Here is a 26,896-nt window from a genome sequence, read left to right on the forward strand (position 1 = left end):
AAAAGAAAGAATATCACATAGAGGTGTCGAGGGAAGCAGAGCATGGAAAACCTAGAAAGACCCAAAGGAAAGCCTCAGGGATGCTTGATGAGAAGGGAGCCACCTATGGGATACCTAGTAGAGGACATAAACATATATGAAATGAAAACTGACCAAGCTAGAAGCTTTAAAAGGGAGGGACTGAAATTTGGCAACAACTAGCTTTGACTATTGACTTTGACATGCATATGTCTAAGAAGGGACCTATCATCTTTGGTTTTGAAAATCTAGAATAGAAAATGTTAGGGGGCTAAAAATAAAAAGAAAAAAATAGAACACAAGTGAATCTACACTAGGAAAGTAGAAAACTAAATTAGAGCATGCAGAAGAAAGGAAAATTGCTTAAGGAAAATTAAATCTAACTATAGGGGTTACCTTATTTCAATTGGTAAGCTGATATAACTTTAGGTTCTAGTCATTGGAGGAAAATGGTTGAACTTCAACAGTGGGGTAGGCCAATATGAAGTTGTTATTTTGATTTACTCACACAATTATGAAAGGACCTTACCAAAGGAAGTCAAACTTGTGATACATACCTTTGGGTTCATGTCTCTTATCCCATAGCAGGACCAAATCATTTTCTAGTAATTTTCTTGACCTTTCTCTTTTGTCAAAGAAGCTCTTCACATGCTTCTAATGTTTTGTGATGTGGTCAACCATATTTTCATGCTCATCTTCTAGCTTGGTTAGGTATATTATTCTCTTTTCTAGCACAATCTAAAATATAGAATTTTCAAATGTTTGTTGCAACTTGTAGATTGATAACTCCAAGGGAAGGGGAAGACTAGCCTCAACTCCATATACTAGCTCACATGGGGAAATACAAATGGTCCTCTTACGTGTTACTCTATCTTCCCAAAGAGCTTCATATATCCTCTTCTGCTAGTCCTTCTCATTGTTAGGGACAAGCTTTCTCACGATATTGACCAAAATTTTGTTTCTTGATTTTGCTTGATCATTTCCCTGAAAGAAATGACCTGAAGAATGAATGAGGTGGATATTATTATCATAGCAAAATTCAAGAATTTTGACTAACAAAAAATATTTAGCATTTTCCATAAAAACCTTTAGTGGGACACAAAATCTTATGAGGATATTTTCACTAATGAATTCATAGATAACTTGGGAGGTGTTTCTTTTAGTAGGCTTGGCTTCCACCCATTTAGTAAAGTAATTTGTAGCAGTGATAATGTATAAATGTCTTGCAGATGAATGGGTGTTAATTGGGCCAATAAAATCAATTCTCCACTATTGGAAGGGGCCCTCTATTACTACTGGTCTTAGAGGCAAGACAACCAACTGAGGTTTACCAACAAATAATTTTCACTTTTCACATTGGGCTACCCATTTATAGGAATTCTTAAACATACTTGGCCAATAATAACATTGCCTTAGAATTTTATATGTTGTGACTATAGAACAGTAATGCCCACCACAAGCTTCATCATGGAATGCTTTGAGAAACCTCTCCTGATGAGACTTATCTACACATCTCATAAATGTGCCATGAATCACCCTTTTGTACAATTGATCATCATAAATGAAATACTTGGTAGACTTTTCCCTAAGATCTCTTCTCCTATAGGTTAATCTATTGGGAATTATCCATAAGTTAGGAAATAAGCAATATTTGAAAACCAAGGGTCTTGAAGGCTTACCATTAGGACTCTTGAGACATGTTTTTCTTCACTCACCTCCTAATTTTCTGAAAATACTTTGCACAAACCATTGTCATGGACTAACTTAGTAGGTTTTAGCTCAATGTCATATTCTTGTACTTTGGCTATCCAGGATCCTCTTGAATTGCATCCTATTTCTTGCTAAGTTAAGACACTTTTGATTGTTGAATCAGGAACATAAACGATTGAATGTGAATATAAAATGTAGAATCTAAAGTTCTTAAGGGATTTGATCACAACATAGGCATGTTTCTCCATTTGGGAGTAACTTAGTTCATGTTTCTTTAAAGGGGTGCTCATAAAAGTAATAGGTGTTGGGATGCTTTCCTTTTTTTCTTGCATGAGTATGGGAGACAATATATGGGTTGATGTATAACAATATAAAATGAACTCTTTGGTATAATATGGATGAACTAGGATAGGGGCTTAAGCTATAGCAATTTTGATCTCACCAAATTTCTTTCTTCTAGAGTCACTCCACTTAAAATTTTGACTGCCCTTCATCATATCTATTATGCATTTTGTAATTTTAGATAACTCAGGAACAAAACACCTTAAGAAATTTAACTAACCAAAGAATGATTTAACTCTATTTTTGTTTTCTTGTAGGTTGAACTTTTGTATAGAATTGACACGTTTTGGGTCAATTTTAATGCCTTCTTGAGACACTATGTGACCCAAAAACTTTCCCTCTATCATGCAAAAGAAAGACTTCTTAGGGTTGAGGGAGATTCCATGTTCTCTACATCTCTTCAACACTTTCTCCAAATCTCTCAAATGATCTTATCTTCTTTTGGAGAAATTTTTTAAGTCATCTAGGTAGATAATAATGACTTTGTCCTTAAAATCTAAAAAAGATAAATTTCAAAGATGTTAGCCACAAGGAGAGTCAATTTCATTATTTTTGTTGGATGTGTATCCAAGGCTACTTGGACATCTTTTACTTGACCTATTAGGGGAATCTATTTTGCATCCATAGAATAACAACATCTAAAGGTTTTGGTTAAGGGTAAGACAAAGGCATGAGCAATGATAGAAGACATGCCATTATCTGATGCACCCAAGTCAATTATGCAATTACTTAGCTTATGACCATTGACATATATAGACACATAGAAAGGGTTAGGTTTTTGGCCAGGGGAAGTAGCTAGGGTTGAAGCTTCTTCTTAATTGAATAGCACAAGTAGGATTGGTTCTTCATCAACAAGGGAATGCATACTAGTTCTAGGCTTATAATTACTATCAGCATTGATATTCAGGTGGGATTTGTTACTAATCCCACCTCTGCAATAGTCAACTAGCTTTTGTAATTCAACAGGATTATATTTCAAGTATCTTAGAGGAGAAACTTGAATACAAGCATCTTTACAATACTAAATAATATCAAATGAAGAATCAAACTTACCACTTGGCTTTGATCTTGATAGCTCTTTATTTGAGGTAGAGGGGGTAGAAGTACCATCCATGGCTGGTGAAGTAGAAGGAGCAATGCTCAAGATAGGGATTGAGCTCACCAGAGCTTTGTTCTTCTAGTTTCTTATGGTTAGAGCTATTTTTACTCCATCCAAAGTGGTGAAACAATAACCTCATCTATCCAAAATGTTCTAGAGTCACCAGGAGTAGAATCATCTTCACTTTCCAGATATTCCACTTTTAGCTCATTACTTGCATTCAGCTACCTGTATCTATTCATTTTAGGGCAAGAGTCACCATCATTATTTTCTCTTAAATGGAATATGCACATGCTTAGTTTCTTAGGAGCTGCCTCAATGGAAAGCCTTTCTTGAGTAGGTGATAACTATAATACCTTTCCTTTATGTTGCTTTTTGGACATATCTTGATAGGGCTATTGAAATGAAGAAGTTGGCTTACCCATTTGAATTTTCATGGAAATCATCTCATTTGACAACTTTTGAAGCATTCCTTCTATATTGTTGGTAGTGCCAGTAGTATTTGTTGTGGAAGATCCACTTTTAATGTCTGTCTTCCATTTGCTGGTCACTATCAAATAATTATCTAGTTCTATGGTGAGAGTCTGAGTAGCTTGGAGATTTTCCACATGCACTCTTCTAATTTAAAAACTGATATCTTGAGGCATAGAACTAATGAAAAATATCTTCTGATTCTTCACAGTTGGTCTACTTGTAGTAGGAATTCAGTTAACCAATTTTTTGAACCTTGCAACAAAATATCTCATGGGAATATTCAGTTCCTTCTTGATTTGAATGAGTTGATATCTTTTGTACTTTTATAGCATGCCTCAAACTAATGTTGCATGTCATTCCAAGTTATGATGCATCCAATAGGAAGATGTTGGAACCAATTATTCATGTTATCAACTAGTGTTTCAACAAACATACTCATGGCCACTTCTTCATGTTGAGGGGAGACAACACTATAGGCTACAAAGAAAGAAACAATATGTTCATCTACAAAAACCTTTCCATCCCCATTGAACTTGGGAAAATTCTTCCAGGAGGCTCTTAGTAAATCATTGTTAGTAGTAAGGCACAAAGGACCAATAGAATTATCCTAAGGCACTTCCATTGATGTTGGAAGAATAACTGGTACTATTTGAAAGGTAACACTAGTTGGGGCTACCACTCCATGTAAGGTGAGAGAATTACACAATGATGGAGTTTGTGTTTGAAAAATAGGAGGGGAAGAGGACTGACTACATCTCCAAGAAGAAGGACAAGGTGGTGGAAATAGAGCCCCACAAATATCTAGTAACATCGAGTCTCTTGAGAAAGTTCTTCCTCTTCTTAGGGGTTCTTCTAAAATGGGAAAATCAACTTTCTTGATCTTTTGAAACACTGGATCAATTTGACCATGATCACGAACACTCCTAGTATACATAGGATCTAGGGTGAACTAACTTGTTTATGGATAAGTACCTTTAGGCTTTCCTCAACCTTATTTTCTAAAGCACACCTTCCTAGTACTCAATATTATCTTCCTCATATTCTAGTAAAAATTTGACTCTTCTATACCCATTTACAGATTTTTTCTTCTCCAAACAAGTGTATTCAACCAGTTTATTATGTCTTCTTGTTTGTCTTGGAAGCCAAGGTTGGGCTGAATTGTTGGGATTTGATCTTCATGAGGTAACACCATTTTAGAGTTGTTCCAGTTAAGCCATAGACAAAATTATTGAGAATACTTTATGAAATGAGAAATAGGAAGAAGAGTTTACCTTTGATGTAACTTTCAATACTATGAAAGATAAAATTTAGAGAATCTAGAAAGTTACGTAGCAATGTTTCCAAAAAAATTTGGTTAACAATTTTTCTTCATTCATTTGGTTTGTGCCTTCACTCTTAGTGTGCCCAATGTAGCGAAAGACAAAGTTGTTAGCAATAGAGAGGGTCAATGTAGGTGTTCTATCAATGATCTTTGAATTGAAAAGGTACAACTCCCTTATATGTAAATATTTGTAATGAATTTTTTTTTTAGTAGATCAATAAGATTTAGAGGTGTGATCTTGATTAGAGAGTAGAGGAGGTATGACCAGATTGCCTAAAGACTTTAAACAACCCAGGTAGTTTTGAGATGCTGACTCACAAAGCTCTATAGTTATAAATGCATGTGAGTCATTTTTCAATTTTCTAACTTCAAAATACAATCTACCCTACTTACTAAATGAGAGATGCAACAATTCAAGACTAATTATCAATGTATACTACATAAGAAGAGAGAAAGGATAATCAATTAAAAAATGCCCAAATTGCCCAAGTTACTAAGGTTGCACAACTACCACTTACTTCCTACTCAGTAGCTTATATTAACCAAATCTAGAACTTCTCATACAACATTGAAAATACTACATGCACTAATTTTCATAGAGCAATGGAAATAAAGCTTATAACCATTGAAAAGGAAGAAATAAAACCCAATTTATTTGCATTCCCACAACATTCATGAATAGACTATTTCATTCCTAGGAACCATACAAGAACTAAAACTAAACTAACATGAATGACAAAATCAAGATATGGATGCACAGTCTCACACAATAGTCCTAGCTATAGGGTTTTTCCTAGATCAAAATTTTGTTAATCTGATTTACTTCTCAGAAATTTATATTTATAGGACCTTTTAGAAATGTCTAGATACATTTCATGATTACTCAATAGAGCATCTTTGAAAATTCTCAAAATAGGATTGATTGGTTAGTCATCTGTTACAAAACTTTATCCTATGAGGAGAATGCCAAATGCAGATACAATATCAGAAAGTGAGAGAGAGAGAGAGAGAGAGAAGAGGTGAAACTTGTCATGTATTTTTAGGGAGAGTATAATACTTTGTTAGAGCATCAATTTTTCTTTGGAGTTATGGCCTTGGCTTTGTATGCCTTTATTGCATCATTTACATTCTTTAGCTCATGGGCACTTGGAATTACAATGTTGTCATCTCTAATAATCCAATAATCATGCATTTCTATCAATTCCTCAACTCTAGAGATCTTTGATTGGAGCTTCTCTGATGCATGCTTTAGAACACAAACCACTGTTGAGAGTTCCAAAATTTTGCTACCTGGAAATTTGATAGATTAGTACCCTCTTCAACGAATGTAGGAACTTAGTCTTTATTTGTTTCATGTCTACCAACTAACTACTATTAGTGACATATGATCCAATGTGTAGAACCTTTAAATGTTTGAATATCTTGTCTATTACTTTCTTCACTAAATCATATACATTTTTCAGCTTGTGCCCAAAATTTAATGAGCTCTCAATTTTGAATTTTAATTATTACTTCCAATGAAGTGATGGTTCTTGGCCTAATTTGAGTATCGTATGGTTAACAACAACATTAGTCTTTATGTCGATCACTTCTTACAACAAGGCCAATTTATTTGTTAGGCTCACTTACGCTTTGTGCATTGAAGTCTAGTGGCTTGACACTACCTCTCTCAATTTTTTAGTAGCTAACAATAGATTCCCAAGGTTCTTAATAAGAGGGGGGCCTTGGGCCTTAGTTTCATTAATCTAGGCATGGCCAACTTGACCAAATTTCCTCTCTTGTTGTAACTTAAATAGAAAATTCTTGTTCTCCTCTGTACTTGGGTCGAATATGGTTGTAGAGGTACTTCCAAGTGCAGCTCTGATATAATCCATCAATTCTTTGTTTAAAGCTTTCAATACCTCCTTTTTTGACCTTTACTCCTCTAGTCTAACCTCAATCTTCACATTTTTTGATTTCCAAATGTTAACCATAGAATCGTGCACTAGAATGCCTGTGTCAACTATTCTAATATGGAAATCATTAGGAGTTAATTCATGAAATTTTCCCTACTTATAAGGTTTTTAAATCTCCACTAACTTGTGACCAGTAGAAGAATATGTGGCCAATGTAGTTATAGTCTTTTGCTTCTTTTCCTTCTTTGATGATGGCTGAGTTGAAGTTGCTTGTACAATAAGGTCCTTAGATGGAGCACTTTCCTCACATATTCTCTTCTTTTGATCAATAGTCTCTTCCAACCAAGACTTGGTTGAAAGGACATTGATTACTGATTGCAAGTCTATAGTATCAAAAATATTCCTTGTAATTGGAGGTGTTACTTTGCTTTGTTTGATAGTAGGAAAGGTGGTTACCTTGGTAACAAAGAGGGATAGAGTGTCACCTTGCTAGCTTGGCCATCCAAAGCATTATTTTCATCATCAAGGTTGATGAGTGGCATAGGGGAGGAAGGCTTGGCTACTAATTTCTCATTCTCCTTGTCTTTCTCTTTATCTCCAACCTTTCTCATATCTAGAAAATATCCTCCACCATAGGTTGGGGTGATTTGAACATTCTTTTTAGGAGGTTGGTCTCCTCCTCCACCAACATATTGTGTCAGTCCGGTTGATGTTGATGTAGTAGTAGTTGTGGATGTAGCAGCAATAGATTGGGTTATCCCAAAAGCTACTCCACCAGTAGAACTTGTAGTTCTTGTTCTCTTCTTCCTTGCTCTAGTCCACTCCACCCATTTTTCCATCCTCTTGATAATACCATGCATTAGGACTTCCCTTGTGTTGATAACAGGACCTTCAGGTAGAGTTAACACTATGGGAGTGTTCTTGATTTGCCCATAAGTTGAGGGATGCATGTAGGAGCCATCATTTGAAAGATCAATAACATCAATAGTGTCATTATACAACTTAATTTTATCTATTGTCAATCTGGACTAGTACCTTTCTCTGGTTTGGTATTCATCATAACACTTGGCCAAATAGTCTTCAATATCTGGAACATGCCTATGAGCATACCCTAGCTTAAGATGATCTTTTACAAAGTTAACAGGGTCATACTAGGGTCTTATCACCTCATAATTAATCAATTTAATACTTCTATCAAAGGCTTAAACTAAATTAAGGGCATCATATCTTGAGGCACATGAATAGGGTCCTACCACTATTGGAAAAGGAATGCCTGCTATTTTTTTCACATTGGAACATAAGGTGTTTACCTCTAGTATTTACCTACACAATTTAACTAGAACTACCTTATCCTCGGGACATCTAGGGAATCTCTTGGGGAATCCATCAAATGCACCAATTCTTAGGTAGGAGAAATATGGAAATTAGATGAAACAACACCCAAATTGGTTGATTGCTAGTATGGCTTCTGGTAAAAATTACTATTTAGGGCACCCTTGAAATCCCTAGCACAACCTCATTGTTAGGGCATCATTTACCATTACATATGCCATGAAACTCCTCTATAATTATAGGTGAGGGTAAAATTCTTACATTTTGGAATTCTCATCATAGTCTTCAATACTAGGAACATAAGGCCAAAGATGATACGTGGCTAAGGCATATATCAAATATGAAGACATAAAGAACTACTTGAATGCCTTTTCTGAATTTATCCAAGAGTTAAGCTCTTCACATATAATCTAAGCCGAATCAATTTGTAGTCCTTCAACACAAAAAACCTAGACCAAGAAAAAGAAATGTTCAATGAAATCCATAATCTCCTTCTTTCCTTTTAATCTTAGCAATAATGCTAGGATATCCATGATTTCCCTCTTTAGGTTAGTTCCAAAAAGAGTTCTAGGCATTTTACTCTTTTTGCTATGAGGAGTTTGAAACCATGTCCTCTATATGTATTCTCTCAAATTTTTCTTTTCATTGAACATTTATGCAGAGGAATTAAAATTAATGTCCCAATACTCTTCCTTTACTGGGATTCTAAATGCAAATTGTATCAATTCCTTGTTTATGGGAAGCAAAATAGATTGATCAGGTAGCAATATTTTCTTTATCTTTGAATTTTACCTTTCAATACATTCCTTTACCAATTATGGTGCATGCATAAACATGGGGAACCTGACAGACTCAACTAATCTACTCTCTTTCAATTTTTGAGTAATTGGATGGATGGGTTGGGTATTGAGTCTTCTCTATAGATCACCCAGGTCATAAAATTTGAAGGAAGTGTCAGAAAAGGTCTTCAATTAATTCTTCAATCTAGCCAAGTGATCACACCCTTCTACTTTGATTTACATTAGCTTATACCTTCTTAGAGAAGATAAATTACTTTGATAAAATAGCCATTACGACACGAAGAACTGCATTTGGGAAAAAATTGATCATATAGACTCATAAATTTAAATGGTGCTACACGAATGAGATAACTTAAAACTAATGGTCATAATGGTTGGATTTGCAATAAATGAGATAGATTAATGACTCTTTAAAACATTTTACATGTACCCATATCATGATTCATAAATCCAACAGACATGAAATTCACTTAAACCTCCTATAGTAGCGAGATTATTCACTTACTAAATTGATTGGTTTTGGATTTAATGGAAGCTACCCTTTTAATTTTAGAAACTAGAATAAGGTTCTACACCAAAAAACTTTTCTTTTTCTTTGATTTCAAATTGCATCACGAGCAATGCTCCTTTGGCACCTTGGGTACCCTATCGCTTTATTTTCCACACAAAGATTTTCCTTTGTATTTTAGCTCATTCCTTGGAGAAGCCGTGAAATGAACTTTTGGCCTTAAGTGCTTGTACTATTATATTCTTTAGTCAAGTTGGCACTTCAAAAAATATTCCATCATAAATAAATTTGTGCTATTTCCAAAGAATGTCCTCGCATCCAGATTTAGTATTTCCACATTTCATATAGAGGCTTCATAGTTTCTCTTATATGAAAAGTATCATCAAAGAATATGCTTTCCATGGATTTGAACAATTAGAATTATTTCTCTTATTTTCCTAATATTGCTTCGAAAATGAACTCAAAGATATTTGCTTCAAAGGGAAAAGTACTCAGCTTGATAGAAATTCGTTCCTCTAGACAAAATTGACTCTGACTTTGGGTTGGTACTATGAGAGTTCCATGGTTGTGGATCCTTGTTATTTTGATCCTCTCATCATGAATTAACCTTTAAATGCACCTGGATATGACAATATGTTTTTTTCTTCAGGATGCTAAGTGACGAAGTGTACCAATAACTAGAATTTGATAGCACAAGCTAGAATCCAAAAGGAATATCATACTAGCTTTAGGATTTAATTGCCAAGTCAAATTAGGATTCCTTCTCAACAAGAAGATGCTTAGACACAAACCACCCAAACCTAAATCACATAAGACCTTGATGCAAGGAAAAAGCAAGAATCTTGCATAGAGATGTTAGAGGAAGTAGAGCATGGGAAACCTAGAAAGACCCAAAGGCAAGCCTCAAGGATGCTTGATGAGAAGGGAGCCACCTAGGGGATACCTAGATAAGGAATCAAAAATATATGCAATAAAAACTAACCAAGCTAGAAGCTTTAAAAGGGAGGGAGAAAAATTTGGCAACAAGATGATAAAGTCAAACTCACAAAAAAAAAACTAGTTAAAATCCCCCTCTTATGCTCATAAATTTCCCCTTACCTTTACCCACCATTCTTTATGTCTCCCTTTCTAATCTCATGAGTTCCTTGGAGAAGTACACTGACCCCTTTATCACAAGATTGTCAATCCCTTGGGAACTACATAGCCTTCTTGGGGAACACCCACTTAAGCTAGCAAAGGCTAGTGGCCAAGTGGTCTAGTGGGGAGGATTCCTAAGTTAGGGTAGTAGGTGTAGGTAGGGATTCGGGAGTAGTTTAGATAGATAAATAGTAATTATTATTTTTTAAATGTGATTAGTATTTATTTAGGATGTGGTTATTATTTAGAAGTTTTAAATTAATTAGGATTTAGTAATATGTTAGTAGATATTACTTTGTTAACTGGATAGGGTAATGCAAATTTGTTTGTAAGTGAGTAGGTTTTAGGAATTTAAAATATAGTATATTGGAAATTACATTTGTGAATTTTAGATATTTAAAATTATTTGTGAATTAAATTTTGGAGGATGGTGTTTAGGAACCTAAATTTTAATTTTAGTCTAGTATAGTTATTAGCAAGTTAATAAGGGGCATTAAACGGGTTGTGTTGATTAAGTGGTGAGCTTAGGAGGTGGGTTTTAGAAATAGGTTATGTTAGTATAGTTAAATGAATGTGAGATTATAGTAGATTATTTAAATATTTTAATTCCTTTTGAAAGTAAGGAGTGTATATTTTAGTTTAAATAAAATGAATCTAATTAGCATTGGAGTCTATTTGTTATCCTAGTATGGTAATGTTATAAGGTGCCTTAGGAATTTATGATTGTTTACACCTTGTTGCACCCTTTTAATTATCATTCTTGAATTAGATACATGGTAACATTAAATGGCATTCTAGTATATATAAATATTAGTCACATGTTTGTAAGTGGTAAGGTTCTTTTAATGTTAGGGAATCGAATCCATTAATAGTTGATTTGAAACACATGAAACTAATCCTTTAAATAATAACCTAACTAGATCAAAATTGATATATGAAATTGAAAACCTAATTATCTCTTTGACTTGATGTTATAGCTATATTTCATAACCTAATAGATTAATCAATTAAACCTTATCAACCCATAGCAATGTTCCTATAGCAACTATATCATGATCTCTCAAACTTAGTAAAGTATGTTGTCACATCAACTTTCTATCATAGTGAAATGTTAATTAAATTTAATTAGTATGTCTAAACATAGAACTAATAATTAACCCTTTCATGTGTACCTTAACCATGCCTAATTACTATTATCCTGATCGATGATGTAATTCTAAAAATGGAAACCCTAAACACTAGTAAACTAATCATGCAACCTCGAGACTTGAACTCAAATTTTTCATACTTTATCTTATATTCAACTCACTCACTATTAGTATGTAGTAAAATTGGTGTTTATCATCTTTAAAAAATGGTTCTATTTTTTCCCTAATTTTTGGGCATGGCATTCTGGTATCAAAGCCTAGGTTCATAACACTTGGGCAACAATGGGTCCATGTTAAGTAGGAGTTGATAGGTTACTTTACAAAGTAGAGATTCTCATTACATAATTTTGATGGATTATTTTTTCCTTTCCTATAATGTGAAATTGGTAGGTAAACCTAAGTAAAACTTAGAATTTATATTAACGATCTTAAGTGGTCAATGATAATAGATAATTTGGTCTTAATGACATGAAAACTAATGATTAAATGAAGAAATATTGTATTTAAATTAAGGTAAATTATGAGCTCCTGGAACATTCAAACTATATTGAACATTTCCCCCTTGGATAAATTAAGTTGTAAACCTTCAAAAACCATTCGATCAGGTGATTATAAATGTGCAGATAACCATATAACTAATGTAATTTGTTTAGAATCATCCCTAATAGAAGTCGGTTTAGACATAATCATTTCACTTGTGAAAGTATTGTAGTTCATATCAAGTACATAAGTGATCAAGTAAACTAGTATTTATTTTGACATTACAACATAAATAAAGGAAACCTAGGATCTTAATAATTTAATTTTGTTTCTTATGTTAAAATATTGTATAGATAAAAATAAATAGTGAGTGAATAGGAATGTAACACTTTAAAAGTATAAGATGTTATCAAGCTACAAGGATACTCCTAACCTATTACAGTGATAAGATGTATTGTTTCGATAATATTTAAAAAGAAAACAAGAGCTCAATGTAAATCTGCAAGTAATCTTTGGGAACCTCAAATGATATGATAATGAATCTAGAAGCTATGTTGAGAATGTTAGAGTAATTATTCTTTTATTCTTATTTATTAGATAATCTTGATTTAATTAATTAAGTTATTTATTACTCCAGTTACTTAAGCTATCTCTTAGGTGCATATAATTGATATTTTATATTAATTATATTGTACAACCTAATTTTCTTTCCCTTTAGGGTTTTGTTCACCTTTAAGGTTAAACTTTTGTTCTTTTTGTTTTCATAACTTGGAATATAATTTTGCTCTCACACCATTGAGATTTTCCAAGCTCTGCTTTTTCCCTTTCTAGTTTCTCTTCAGTATAGGTTATTTGCATGTAGGTGTTCTTGGCAATCTATGAAGTTAGTTTTCACAACTTCTACATGGTATCAAAGCATCCCTGCTACTTCCTAGTTTGAAGATTTTTTAAGCCACAATTTACAGTTAGAAACCCCAACTTTTTTGAGGTTTTTTCCTTCAATCGAGAGGGAAGCATTTTTTTGGCACACTTTGGGCCAAAGCGGACACTGCCATCATGCTCAGAAGGCTCAGTATAGTCAAAAATCATATAAAAATTTTGATTTTTGGACATTGTAGCTTGTGGAAAAAAATTTTGGCCTCCTAGAGGGTTGTACGGGTGAATAAATTTAAAAAAATAATTAAAATCAAAAAGTAGCCACACAGGCTGCTCCACCTAGCCGCCACTGGCCATGTAGTCATGGTGCAACTTGCAACCAGCTGCCCACCAGCCACCTCCACCTAGCTCAACTGTCGCTGCCATTGGTGGAGCCACTCTATTCTACCACCACCGTCATAGAGCTCTACTCAGCCTTGCCAACTATACTAATGTCACAAAACTAGTAGTTGATGCAAGAAAACTAGTTGCTGACATCATCTTATAGGCCTAGTGATGTCCCTTCATGACTTGCTGACATCATCTTCCCAACCCCTTGCTGATGTTATTTTTCGGTAGGGTGACATCACTTTCCAATCGCTTACATCACTTTTTACTAGCCAATTTTTTTTTTTTTTCTGGCAATGGGCAGTTAACAACCATATGGCTATCAAATTTTTTGCAGTGACTGTAATTTTCCACTGACCTAGTTTTTGGAGCAGTAGTTGGTTTTTTGGCGATAACTTGAGCATACAGAGATCTTTTTTTGATCCAAAAGAAGCACTAGAAAGCTAGTTCTAAGATGGAGACAATGATGTTGGTTTCATTTTGTTCTGAGTCTATTTGAGCTCCCATTTTTGGCATTGTAGTAGAGGCTTCAGTTTCCTCCCTCTCTGCATATGTCGTCCAAGTTTTTTTCTCAGTTTTTGTGCTTTCAGTAGTTGTTTCTTTAGTTTCTGAGGGATATATTTATACGTTGTTGGGGGGAGTATTTTATTTTCTATAATTTACTTCAGAATTGACCCTTCTACTTATATCTTCTTCTCTCAATGGAAGACTCTTATGTCACCTACCTTACACCTCACAACTATCATACTTGGAAAGGACATATGACCAAATTGCTTATGGCAAAGGGGTTATGGTCATGCCTTGTTGCAACTTAGCCAGTTCTATAGAGGCCTTATGAGGTTCTTGTGTAGTGCAATAAGATGGATGAGGTAATGGGCCTCATTGCAATGAATATTTTAGATGGGTTACTATTTCACCTAGATGGTTTGACTACACCTAGGGCTATGTGGGACAAGTTTTCCACCTTGTTTGGCATAATGAATCAGTTTAGGGTTCTATAGATAGATGCAGAGTTTACCTCCTTGGTTCTTGACTCATTCACCAACATTAAGGACTTCTTGATGAAATTCAAGTCTCTTTGATCTATGTTATAGGTAGTTGGAAAGACAAAGTCAGATGATGAGTGTATCTTTCTTATACTCTCCAAGCTTTGAGGTCCTTATTAGATTTTCACTTCTACCTTCTACTCCACTATGGATGCTCTAGGTGTATGACATGTTATACCCTCTTTTGAGACATTCTATGACAGGTTAACTTGTGAGCAGTCCAAGCTCACTCAAATGGATTGACTTATAGGTTCATAGTCACAGGCATTGCTTGCCAAGTCACCTCAAGATACATAGAAGTTGAAGCTGAAGTAGATATCAGATTCCTCTTCTTAACACTCTATTGGTCCTTCATCATCTTCTTCTAAGAAGGAGAAAAAGAAGACTGAGACTCCTACCTATTCCTATTGTTAGAAGGGACCTCATGATGAGTCACATTGTTTTTAGAAGATATTTGATGGCTATGAGAAACATATTGTAGATTTGCAAGCTCTTCTTTAGAAGAGCACTATTTCCTCTACATCCTCTTCTAACTCATAGGGATTTTCCTTTCAGTCTTCTTCCATATCTTTAACATCTACACTAGATTTTGGATAGGCTCATGCATTACAAGCATCCATTGCATCCCCTTACCAGTTCCCTTGGATACTAGATTCAGGTGGTTCTCACCACATGGCATCTTCTCAAGGGTTCTTCTCCACTATTGAGGCTTATCCCATTCCTCATATTATCATGGGGAATAATAATACCCTAATAGTCTATGGGGAAGGTTTTTTTGGCATTCAAAATGGCACATTCAATGATGTATTGTATGTTCCATCTCTGTCTGCAAACCTTCTCTCAATTTATTAGATTAGATGTAGTGGATCTAGGAAGACAGTTGAGTTCACTGCAGATTTAGTCTTCATTTAAGATAGTACAATAGGAGGCCTTATTGCTACAAGGATAGTTGATCATACCACCAATCTCTACACCTTCTCACACTTTGGTCCACCATCTCCATTGTCAGAGCACAACTCGTCTCTTTCATGACAGCATCATGTGGTGCAGTCAGGACACTTGAACCTTTGTATTGTTCTCGAGATCACTATTTTGACTACCACACCACATCTAGTAGAGGTATTTTATCTTCTATAGGATTCTTCTTCAACTCTGCTTGAACCTCCATCTCCTTTCATTGAGCCTTTAGGTGTACTTGTTGAGGATTTTGCAGAGGACATTCATCTCCTCCTTCATGACAATGTCAGTACCCCTGCATTGGGGATTCCCTTTTAGGATCCTCATGTTTTCTCCTTTATGCATCAATTTAGCCTTCTATTTATTTAGGGGTTTCTGTCTTTTGTGCCCTTGTTTCTTCTGCATTGGAGTTCCATTGGTTCATTCATTTCTATAGAGGCTCCATCATTCTGGGGGAGCTTTGGTGTCTCTTCTCTCTCTCATGGGGGGCTAGTTGTACTTATGGTTTTGAGAGAGTCTCTTGAACCATTTATTTTTTTTGTTTTTTCATCTCTTATTGGAGAGGAGTTTTTCCAACTAGGTTTTCTCCTTTTTCTCTGGTTTATAGAGATTTCCTTGTGTTGGGTACCTAATTAGGCCTTGTTGCTAGGACCCATTTTCTTGCTTTCATAGCTCTACGAGGTTAGCTTACGTCCTGAGCTTTTCTTAAGGGGGGGGTGTTAGAGTAATTTTTCTTTTATGCTTATTAATTAGATCACCTTGATTTAATTAATTAATTTTTTTATTACTCTAGTTACTTAAGATATCTCTTAGGTGAATATAATTAATATTTTATTGTAATTATATTGCGCAACCTAGTTTTCTTTCCCTTTAGGGTTTTGTGCACCTTTAAGGTTGAACTTTTATTCTTCTTTTTTTTAATAACTTGGAATACAATTTCTCTCTCAGATTTTTGAAAATTTCCAAGCTCTACTTTTTCCTTTTTTGATTTCTCTTCAGCATAGGTTATATGCATGCAAGTGTTCTTGGCGATCTGCAAAGTTGGTTTTTACAACTTCTATAGAGAGGTGAGTTAGTTATAAGAATGCAAAGAAAGAGAATATCATAGTTTTTCTATAAGGAATAGAATCCTAATTAGGTAATAAGTTTTTTTGAATATGATGGTAATTACATAAATGAATGGTGAATAGTATGTTGCATATGGCATTGAATCGGTAAGATAGAAATCTCAAACTTATAAGTTGAAGATTGTGTTCATATTTTTATGCTAATAGTCTTATTGTGTAAGCATGAGTGATACAAAAATTATAATTATCTAGTGTATTCTTTTAGATCTTAATATTGGAAAATTTAAGGAATCAATTTTAACCCTATAATATAGAGCAAGTAAGGTCATGATGAGATGATCGACCTAATATGAAATGAAGGTTCAAATTTAAAAGTTAAGAGATAGAAGGAATGAAAGCCATGAGGCATGGTATGAACAGTGATGATGACCTTTTACCTTAGTGAGGGCCTAGTAGTAAGAGTAAATAGTAATCATTGACAAACATCTTACCTATTATTTTATATCTACCTACATGTAGACCTAAAATCTAAAGATGAATTCACAAGTCATTTATGGATAAGGGGCATGAAAATATTTATTATTGATAGGAGCACCAACATCCAATGCATTCTCTGATGATAATTAGAATTTTTGTAACCAATGAAGTAATACAAGACAAGGACACACACACACACATATTTATATATATATAATGAATCATACTGAATTGGGTAGATTTGATAGCACAAATTCAATGTATATTGTGGTGAATCTTAACTAAGTAAGATTGTGGGTAGATTCCCTAGTATGTATTAATTGTAGTGAATTAAGGATATGGGATTTGGTGTTATAACCACAACTTGGAGTATAATTCACTATGAATAATGTCCCCACATGTTTAGATTCATTGAGAGAAGACCCTTGTAATAACAAGAGGATGGAAAAAGACTCATTTTGGTTATCCTCACATTCACACCATCCTGTGGGTTCTAATACAGATACACCACTTAGTGCTTTAAACCCTAACCATTGGGAAATGTTAGTTAAGATAGTTATATTGTTAGTATGTGGGATGAATCATAATATTAGCCATATGGTCTATAGACAACCATCTTATTTCAATGAAAGGTCCTTAAAATTTATTTGGGAGACCTAAGATTTCCTCCTTTCCCTTAGTGACCTTGGTGCAACTAGATTATTTCAGTAATGTAAATTTTGTAAGAAATTGGATTTATTTCCGTATTTGTCTGATTTTAGATTTTATCATTTTAATTATCTTTCCTTCTTGCCAACAATGTAAAAATGTGATGTTAAGATACTTATCCAAATTTGTAGTTGATGGTTCTATTTTGCCTCTAGGATATGCCTTAATTTCTTGGTTGAAAGTTTACTATTGTATCCACTCTTAATTTGTTTTTTTTTTTGTACTTTTAAATTGAATATTTTATCTTTGATTTTGAGTTTAAATTTTGAGGCACCTTCTTGTGATTTTTTTTGGAAATGTGACTTATGATAGGCCTACCAAAGGGATTCCTAACAATCAAGTAAATGTAGACAATTAGGGTATGGGGGTTCTTAGTGAAGGTATTTGTGCCCCACCCTCTCCTAGGACTTCAAGAATAGGACTAGTGAATTTCTTTGACTATTATGAGTAGTGGATTACACCCCAACTTAATACTAGTTAAGGTTATGGATTAACCTAATGTGCTTTTAGATGCAAAAGGGTGAATGTGTAGCAATGAACTTGTTCAATGTCCTATCAAGGAATTTGCATGCATTGGAAACTCTAAAGTAAAAGTGTTTAACCTTTGGTAAAGATCCAAGTTTCATTTTAAGGAAACCTTATTTGATAGAGTCTCATATAGTTGTTACCCTAATGAGTGATCATGTGGAAATTCAAAACACCTTGTGATATTATTATGAGAGAATTTATATGAATATTAATTTTAATTTAGCATGTTATATATATGTGACCTATATGTTTTAAGAAGTGTTCAACCTTGGGAAGCAAACCCATGTTAGATTTATGGGTTGAAATTTTCTTTTCTTAAGGGTAATTAGGTAAATATTTTATCATTTATGAGTGTATGTGTACTATAAATCATTCTTTTGTATAGGAGTAAAATTTTGGGATAAGTCTAGACAAGGTCTAGCATGAGATGTGTGTCCTAGTTTGTGTGATTTATAGGAGGAAGTCAAAGACAAATGGGGGAGGACGTAAGACCCCTCCTCATAAGTACTTATTTAAATATGAATTCCTCTATTAAATCCCTCTAGAGGAGAACTGCATGGATATAGGAGCAAGAAAAGGTGATGGTATGGTAAGTTGTTATGGTTATTTCTAGAAACCATATTGAGGACATTATGATAAATTCAAGCTATCTTATATGTATATTAATTGATGGTTGTTACGACAATATAATTTAATACTTTCCCTCTTAGAATCATTATAAAGTCAAGGATAAAGATTATCACCCCCCCCTAGAAGTACCCTTAGGGTAACATAATAGTAAACATTAAAAGTACATTTTAGTGTGTAAAGGTTATTGGGTAATTATGCACAAGAGGATATACTTCTGTATTGAGATAAGTTAATTATTTATTTGAAATTATGGTATAAATCATAAACATTTCACGTGTTCTTGAGGATACATCCACATACCTGGGTGTTAAAAAATTAATGGACTTGGATGACTATAATGATGGAAACGAATTAAGATTTCATGGTTTAGGTGTTTTAATAGAAATTCATATCATTTGATATCATTATGTTTATACGCATTTAGATAGTCCATTTTGATAATAGTAAATTGATTAGAATTAGATTTAAAATGATTTGATGAACTATGTTTTAAAATTTTAAGACTGAAATCAATGGATTACATCATGGTGTTGAATTAAATAAGTGTTTTATATGAATTTTTCTTAGAAATGATAAGTTCGTTGAAGTGATATTTTAGATGTTAAATATTTAATCTAAATATGAAAATTTATTATATTTAATCAATGTATAGAAAAAGGAAAAGGCTACTGGAATGAAATTTAGAATGTTTTGGTTAAATTCTATTATGCGAGTTAAGTTATATATATGTGATTTTCTTGAACTACTGATACTCGAATTGAGTGTACATGAAATTTAACCATGGAATTAATGGATAACCAATAACCAACCTTATTTGAAAATTCTAAAACTAAAGTTCAATCTAATGAAGATATTTGAATCTTATTGTCAAGTAATTTAATTTGCAATCGTAATTCGAATGTATGTATTAGGTTATTTCATTTTGTATTTAGTGACATGTCAATTGTCTATGTAATGTGATTTTTATAGTGTCACTTGACACTTTCCATGTGTATGTGCTAAATGACATGTCAATTAGGATTGGTAATGTAACCCTTAACCTAAAACTAATTTAATTGGGAGCCTAAGTTAATTCCCCTTGGTTAGAGATAACTTGTGAAGTCCCACCAATAAGGATTTTTAATTCAAATTTTTGAGTCACTTTTAGAGGTAAGAATGTGGTCCTGGGAGCCAAATTTAGTGGAATCTAAGTGCCTAAGTGGTAGGGGTATGAGTTGGGGACCTTTTTAACACCACTAGAAGCCCCTAGTAGCTTTAGGGACCCTCTAAAGTTTTCATATGTTGAGAAAATAGAGTGACCTTATGACATTTCCCAAACCCACACTCTTTCCCAAAACTTGCATTAAAGGAAGATGACATGGATGATGGCTAAAGGACTTAGAGTCAACTCTAAAGTTATTTCTTGTAGGTGAGTGAGATTTGGAAGTCTTTTTAGAGGACATTAGAGAAGTCAATGGGTGTTCACCCACTCTCTATCTTTAGAGACATTAAGTTTTGGAATTGGAGCAAAAAAGGGATAAGGCTCTTCTCAAACTTCCTATTCCATAACACATTGTGAAGGTTGGTGTTCTTCCTTGTCGTGGATTTTTTTTCATGCTTACAATAGAGTAGATTATGTTAAAGTTTCTTGTCTTGCATCCTTTCATTTCATGTATTTTTGTATTGTGTTGTGAGGGATGTGAAGATGATGTTTTTTTTCAATTTTTTCTTGTTTCTTTTCTTTACATTTTCTTTATGGTTGCGTTAATGGGAGTGATGGCATTACTCATCCTTGGATAGGGAAGAAGTGTCCATGTATCAGTGAAGGGGTTAGTTGTGACTCCATGGAAGTGTAGAGTGTCTTCTCATGGAGATGAGGGAAAAAAGAAAGGTGTATGAGCCCTTGTTTTCCAATGCATTTGATATTATTTGGGAGAGATGAGGAGAGTATGATTACGGAGGATATGTGTGTTTTGAACCTTGCAAAGGAATGTTATTATATGTTTCTCATTGGAATATCCTTCATGGATGTTCCATCTTCACCCCTTTGTCATGGGTTCATAGGTGCAACCCATTGTGAAAAATACTTGGTTGGGTGTTTTGTGTATTATTCATATGTTGTAGTTTGAATATGATTGTGACCCAGTTGGTTATTGTCTCCTAACTCAGTGGGTGCCCTCCTTGAGGCCTAGGTTGGGAGGTGAGCTCTCCGTGATTTTTTCATTTGTATTTTCATTTTTTGATGGATTTGAAGGTTGGAGAAAGCTTGTAAATTGATCCCTTAATGGTGTCTTCAGGCCACATTGTGGTGGAGGCTTATCCATTGTCATTCACCTTCTTGTTGCATTGTTGCACTCTTGTAATGAAGGAAAGGGTGGTAGTTTCATGGCATTGTATTGAATTGATTTAATTTGTATTTTCATATCCATTAATAGAAAATTATAATTTATTATATGAGGAAAGATGCATTGAGTTGATGTAATGCTCCAATAGTTCTTCCATTGTAATTCTTGATTTCAAGTGGAAATAAAGATATAGTTATTTAAATGTTTGATTTGTATCATGATGAGAATTAATCTCCTTGTATTTTGTATCAATGATGAAAAAAGAAGAAGATTTGGTTATTAAGTATGTTAATGGACTTACAATAGAAGATCAAGTTCAAATTTAATTAGGTAATATAGTTCATGAATCAATCCACACTTGAAAATGATATATTGTATAGTATTCAACCTTATTTGATTTAATCGATTCAATGGACAAACTATGGGTTTAATAAGCCCATATAAAACATTAGAATCATAGCTCCTAGGTGATAATACTTAGTTTAATTAGTGACGCAATTCTTGATCAAACTTAGAGGAAATGGAAATCAATATCCTTTTGAGAGTTATTAGTAAGAAGAAAAGAAATTGTGCAAACCCATACTTTTCTAGGAGAGCACATTAGCTCATTGGAAAATGTATGGAGAAAATAATTAATTCATCCTTTACATTTTTCCATAGAGAATGTATCTTTTAATATTCCATTTTAAATTTCCAAATATATATTAGCACTCAAATAATCAAGTGGAAAATAAATGCATAAGAGGTCAAGATTACCCCTTCAAACAATCCACCATTACAACAATTAAAAATAAATAAACATGGAGCAAGTAGAGGAGTGGGATGTGACCAATGTGGGGCCCATGCCTCATGTACTCTCTCCTTGAAAAAAATCATGTAGGCATATAGATGATAAATTCAAACTCAAAAAAAAAACTAGTTAAAAATCACCCCTTTATGCTCATAAATTTCCCCTTACCTTTACCCAAGATTCTATATATTTTCCTTTCTAATCTCATGAGTGCCTTGGAGAAGTAAGATGATCGTTGGGGAACTCCCACTTAGGCTACGAAAGGCTAGTGGCCAAGTGGTCAAGTGGGGAGGGATCCTAGCTTAGGGTAGTAGGTGTAGGTAGGGATTAGGGAGTAGTTTAGGATAGATTATTAGTAATTAGTAGTTTTTAAATGTGATTAGTATTTATTTAAGTTCTGGTTATTATTTAGAAGTTTTAAATTAATTAGGATTTAGTAATTTGTTAGTAGATATTACTTTGTTAAGTGGATAGGGTAATGCAAATTTGTTTGTAAGTGAGTAGGTTTTAGGAATTAACAATAAAGTATGTTGGAAATGAAATTTATGAATTTTATATATTTAAAATTATTTGTGAATTAAATTTTGGAGGGTAGTGTTTAGGAACTTCAATTTTAATTTAGTTTAGTATAGTTATTAGCAAGTTAATAAGGGATATTAAATGGGTTGTGTTGATTAAGTGGTGAGCTTAGGAGATGTATTTTAGAAATAGGTTATGTTTGTATAGTTAAATGAATGTGGGATTATAGTAGATTATTCAAATATGTTAAGCCCTTTTGAAAGTAAGGAGTGTATATTTTAATTTATATAAAAAGAATCTAATCAGCATTGGAGTCTATTTGTTAGCCTGGTATGGGAATGATATAAGGTATCTTAGGAATTTATTATTGTTTAGACCTTGTTGCACCCTCTTAATTTTCATTCTCAAATTAGATACATGATGACATTAAATGACATTCTTCTTCTTCTCTCTCTCTCTCTCTCTCTCTCTCTCTCTCTCTCTGTATATATATATTAGTTACATGTTAGTAAGTGGTAAGGTTCTTTTAATGTTAGGGAATCAAATCCATTAATAGTTTATTTGAAACACATGAAACTTAATCCTTTAATCAATAACCTAACTATATTGAACTCGATATATGTAATTGATAACCTAATTATCTCCTCGACTTAATGTTATACCTTCATTTCATGACCTAATAGACTAATCAATTAAACCTTATCAACTCGTAGCAATGTTTGTGTAGCAACTACATCATGATCTCTTAAACTTAGTAAAGCATGTCATCACATTGAATTTCTATCATAGTGAAATGTTAATCGAATTTCATTAGTATGTCTAAACCTAGAAGAAATAACGAAACCTTTCATGTGTACCTTAACTGCACCTAATTATTGATACCTTGATTGATGATGTAATTTTGAAATTGGAAAACTTAAACACTACTAAACTAATCATGCAACCTCAAGACTTGAACTCAACTTTGTCATATCATTATCTTATCTGTAATTCATTCACTGTTAGTATGTAGTCAACTTGGTGTTTATCATCTGACAAAATGTTTATGTATTTTTTGCCCTAATTTTTAGGCATGATGCTACTATTAGAAAATATACTATAATTAAGCTTTAAATTTATGAAAATTTACCACTATGTATATAAAGACTCTACTATCATGTAACTACTCAAATAAATAATAGATATTTGTTAGATATTATTATTAAATTTAATTGTATAGTTTTTGAATGATACACTTATGTTTCATGAGTAAAAGTTTATAAGAACTCACATAAACCAATGATTTGATCATTAATTTCCCTTCTACTCCTATCTCTTGATTTCTCAACATTTTATATATATTATTATCTTTCAATAATGTTATAGTTAAATGAAATAATCTTGATAAATAAATTATAATATTTATATATAATATATTAATTATACTCAAAATTTTAGATAATTTCAAACTAGAAATTATAGTCAATTTGACTTTTGAATGAATCAAGAATTAATAAAATTGTATTATGTATAAATATGACTCCAATTAGTGGTTTTTACATTAATATTAATATTTTTTTATTATAATATAAGTAATAGTTTATATTGTTACATTAAATGATTTTAACTTCTTGTGGAAAATACCTCTTATTTATCAAATTAAATGATATTAATAAACTTGAATTTATATCAATAGAGGAGGTCTTAAATTCCACACTAACCTACTAATATATGTGTCATGGCCCACTTTGCCTAAAAAATAATTAATTAATTAATTAACTTTTGACCAATAATTAAATATAAACAATTATTATAGATTAATAAAGTTTAAGTCAAATAATTTAGAAATATGTTTAATATTATATTTGTTTGATTCATTAATTTAAATTAATAATCAATTAAAAGTCATATCTATATTTTGAATTTCAATTATAATATGAATTAAACTATAATAAATATCTATATATTTTATATTTAATATATAGTTCAATCAAAATATAAAATAATAAATATGTAATTTATTAAATAATAAATAATACAAATATATAAAATAGAATAGTTATTATTTTATATATTAATTGAATTATATATTTAATTAAAAAATATATACTATTTATTATAATTTAATTCATATTATTCTTGAAATTTAAACCACTTTTTGGAACACTGGAGCAATAAAGAAATATTATTATTGTATTTTGTATGTTATATCATTTCAAATAGTGATTTATATCCACACAGTGATTTTGTATTTACGTATTTTAAATTTCAATAATAAAATCTATGTAGTCCATATCAAGTTAAAAAATAATACAAATACAAAATACAAAATTGAAACTGAAGAAAAATATAACATTAATATTTCGTTCTAACAAAAGATTAACACTTTTGATGATGTACTATTATAATGTTATATTAAAAGGATGAAATTTATGATATGTGCATGGCATGGGATGGTTGTCCATTAGATGGAGCATGCAAGCACAAAAATTTAGAGTTGCACCGTAGTGGGTGGCGAGAAAGAAAGGGGTGTGTCAGGAGAGACGAAATGAAAGAATGAACAAAAGGTTTTAATAACATCCATGAGGCCAAAGAAGCCTATGGGACCGCCTAGAAAAGCACACCCCCTAAAAAGGGCAAGAGAACATTAAGCCTTTTGAACCTGTTTCTTTAGTTCCTCTCTTCAACAATGGATGTTGATCATTAAATTTTATGTCTTGTTTAGTTGTGTTTCCTCAAAAAGATTATATAAATTATTGGTTTCTAGGATATCCTTGTAGCTGAAGAAAATATCAAATTACATTGGGTATTCCATGATAAAGTGTTGCTCTCTTTCCACCAGTTCCATATTGTAAAATAAACATATTCTCTCCTCCCATTCCTCCTTTGGTATCATCCATCTATCTTTTCACACCTTAAGTGATGAGAACTTGTTCTAAGCTACACTATGAGTTTTTTATCTTTCCAATTGATATTTTCTCCTATGTAAGCTTTCTCCACATAATCACTTGTTGAGCTAAATTCTTTGATATAACATTATTTTCTGTGCCCTTTATATTTTGACCATATAATACTTCTGAATTTTTCATTCACAAACTTTTTTATTCCCTCATTATTATCTGGGAATTCATGCATACTAATATTCTATTTTTCTATCTATTTGACATTTTATTTCATCCACGTGTTCCTCCTTTTGTCGATTCTTTCCTCTATGATCAATTTAGGCCAATGTTGATTCTCCATTCTTTGGGTTTTCTTTAAATAACATAATAACCAGACCATGGTTGTTGCCTCTAAAGAAAATATACATGTTTTTTCCAATAAGATCTTGAAAGGAACCATGGTTTTGATTTTGAGATTGTAGATGATTAAATTCTTTTAAATTATTTATATTTATGTCCATTTCTGATCCAATATATTGTTGCTCGAGATCTCACATCCATAAAGGATCACTAGGGTAACCAACAAACTGAAGAGTAGCTTTTTGGTTGTCCAATCCCATCATTTTGCATCCTTGCATATGTTTTGTAAAGAATAAAGTGCTTTCCACCACCCCCTAAATTTTTTTTTATCCATGTGTTTCCAACCGAGTTTGTTATGGAAGTTGATTCCAAGATACTTATACTCTTGCACAATCTCGAATGGGCTACCATCAAAAAGGAAATTGTTTTGTTGCCTCTTGTTTCTTTTCAAAGAAAAAAACATCACTTTGATTTTTCTAGTCTATAGTTTCATCCCAACCAAATGGAAAAAGGTATCAAGTGTCTTCAAGTGTTCTTTCAAACCCTCAACATTTTTAGCAATTAAATGAGGTCATCTACATATAAGAGTAGCTTTATCACATAATTAGTTAGTTGAACCCCATCTCTATTGTTCTTGTCTAAACATTCTTCTAACTTATCGCTATATAACCCAAACAAGGTTGGGGAAAGGGGACATTTTTGTTTGACACCTATATCACTTCCAAAGCACTCTAACATCCCATCCATAGTTCTAATTTTTTTCATGACCTACTCATATAGTCCATGTGTTGTAACTCTAAATTTGATAGGAATTTATAGCTCTTTCATTCTAAGTTAAATTTTATCACCGTATCAACAACTTTTTAAAAGTCAACAAAGCATTAAAAAGCCTTTACACCCTTTGTATTCCATATATTTTCAACCAGGAATCAAAGTGTAACCCCATGATCAATAATGGAATGATTTAGTCTAAAATATGCTTGTCCTTAGCCCATTTACCTTCTGATTCAGCCCACTTTCTAATTTTGTGTTTTGACCATGCTACCAAAGACCTTCCCAAGGAGGGGGTTAATCATAATAGTGTGAATAGATTGATAGTTTG

This window comes from Cupressus sempervirens, chromosome 5 (genome assembly GCF_028749045.1).
Source record: "Cupressus sempervirens isolate cs-2001-9-10 chromosome 5, ASM2874904v1, whole genome shotgun sequence".
Classification (NCBI taxonomy): domain Eukaryota; kingdom Viridiplantae; phylum Streptophyta; class Pinopsida; order Cupressales; family Cupressaceae; genus Cupressus; species Cupressus sempervirens.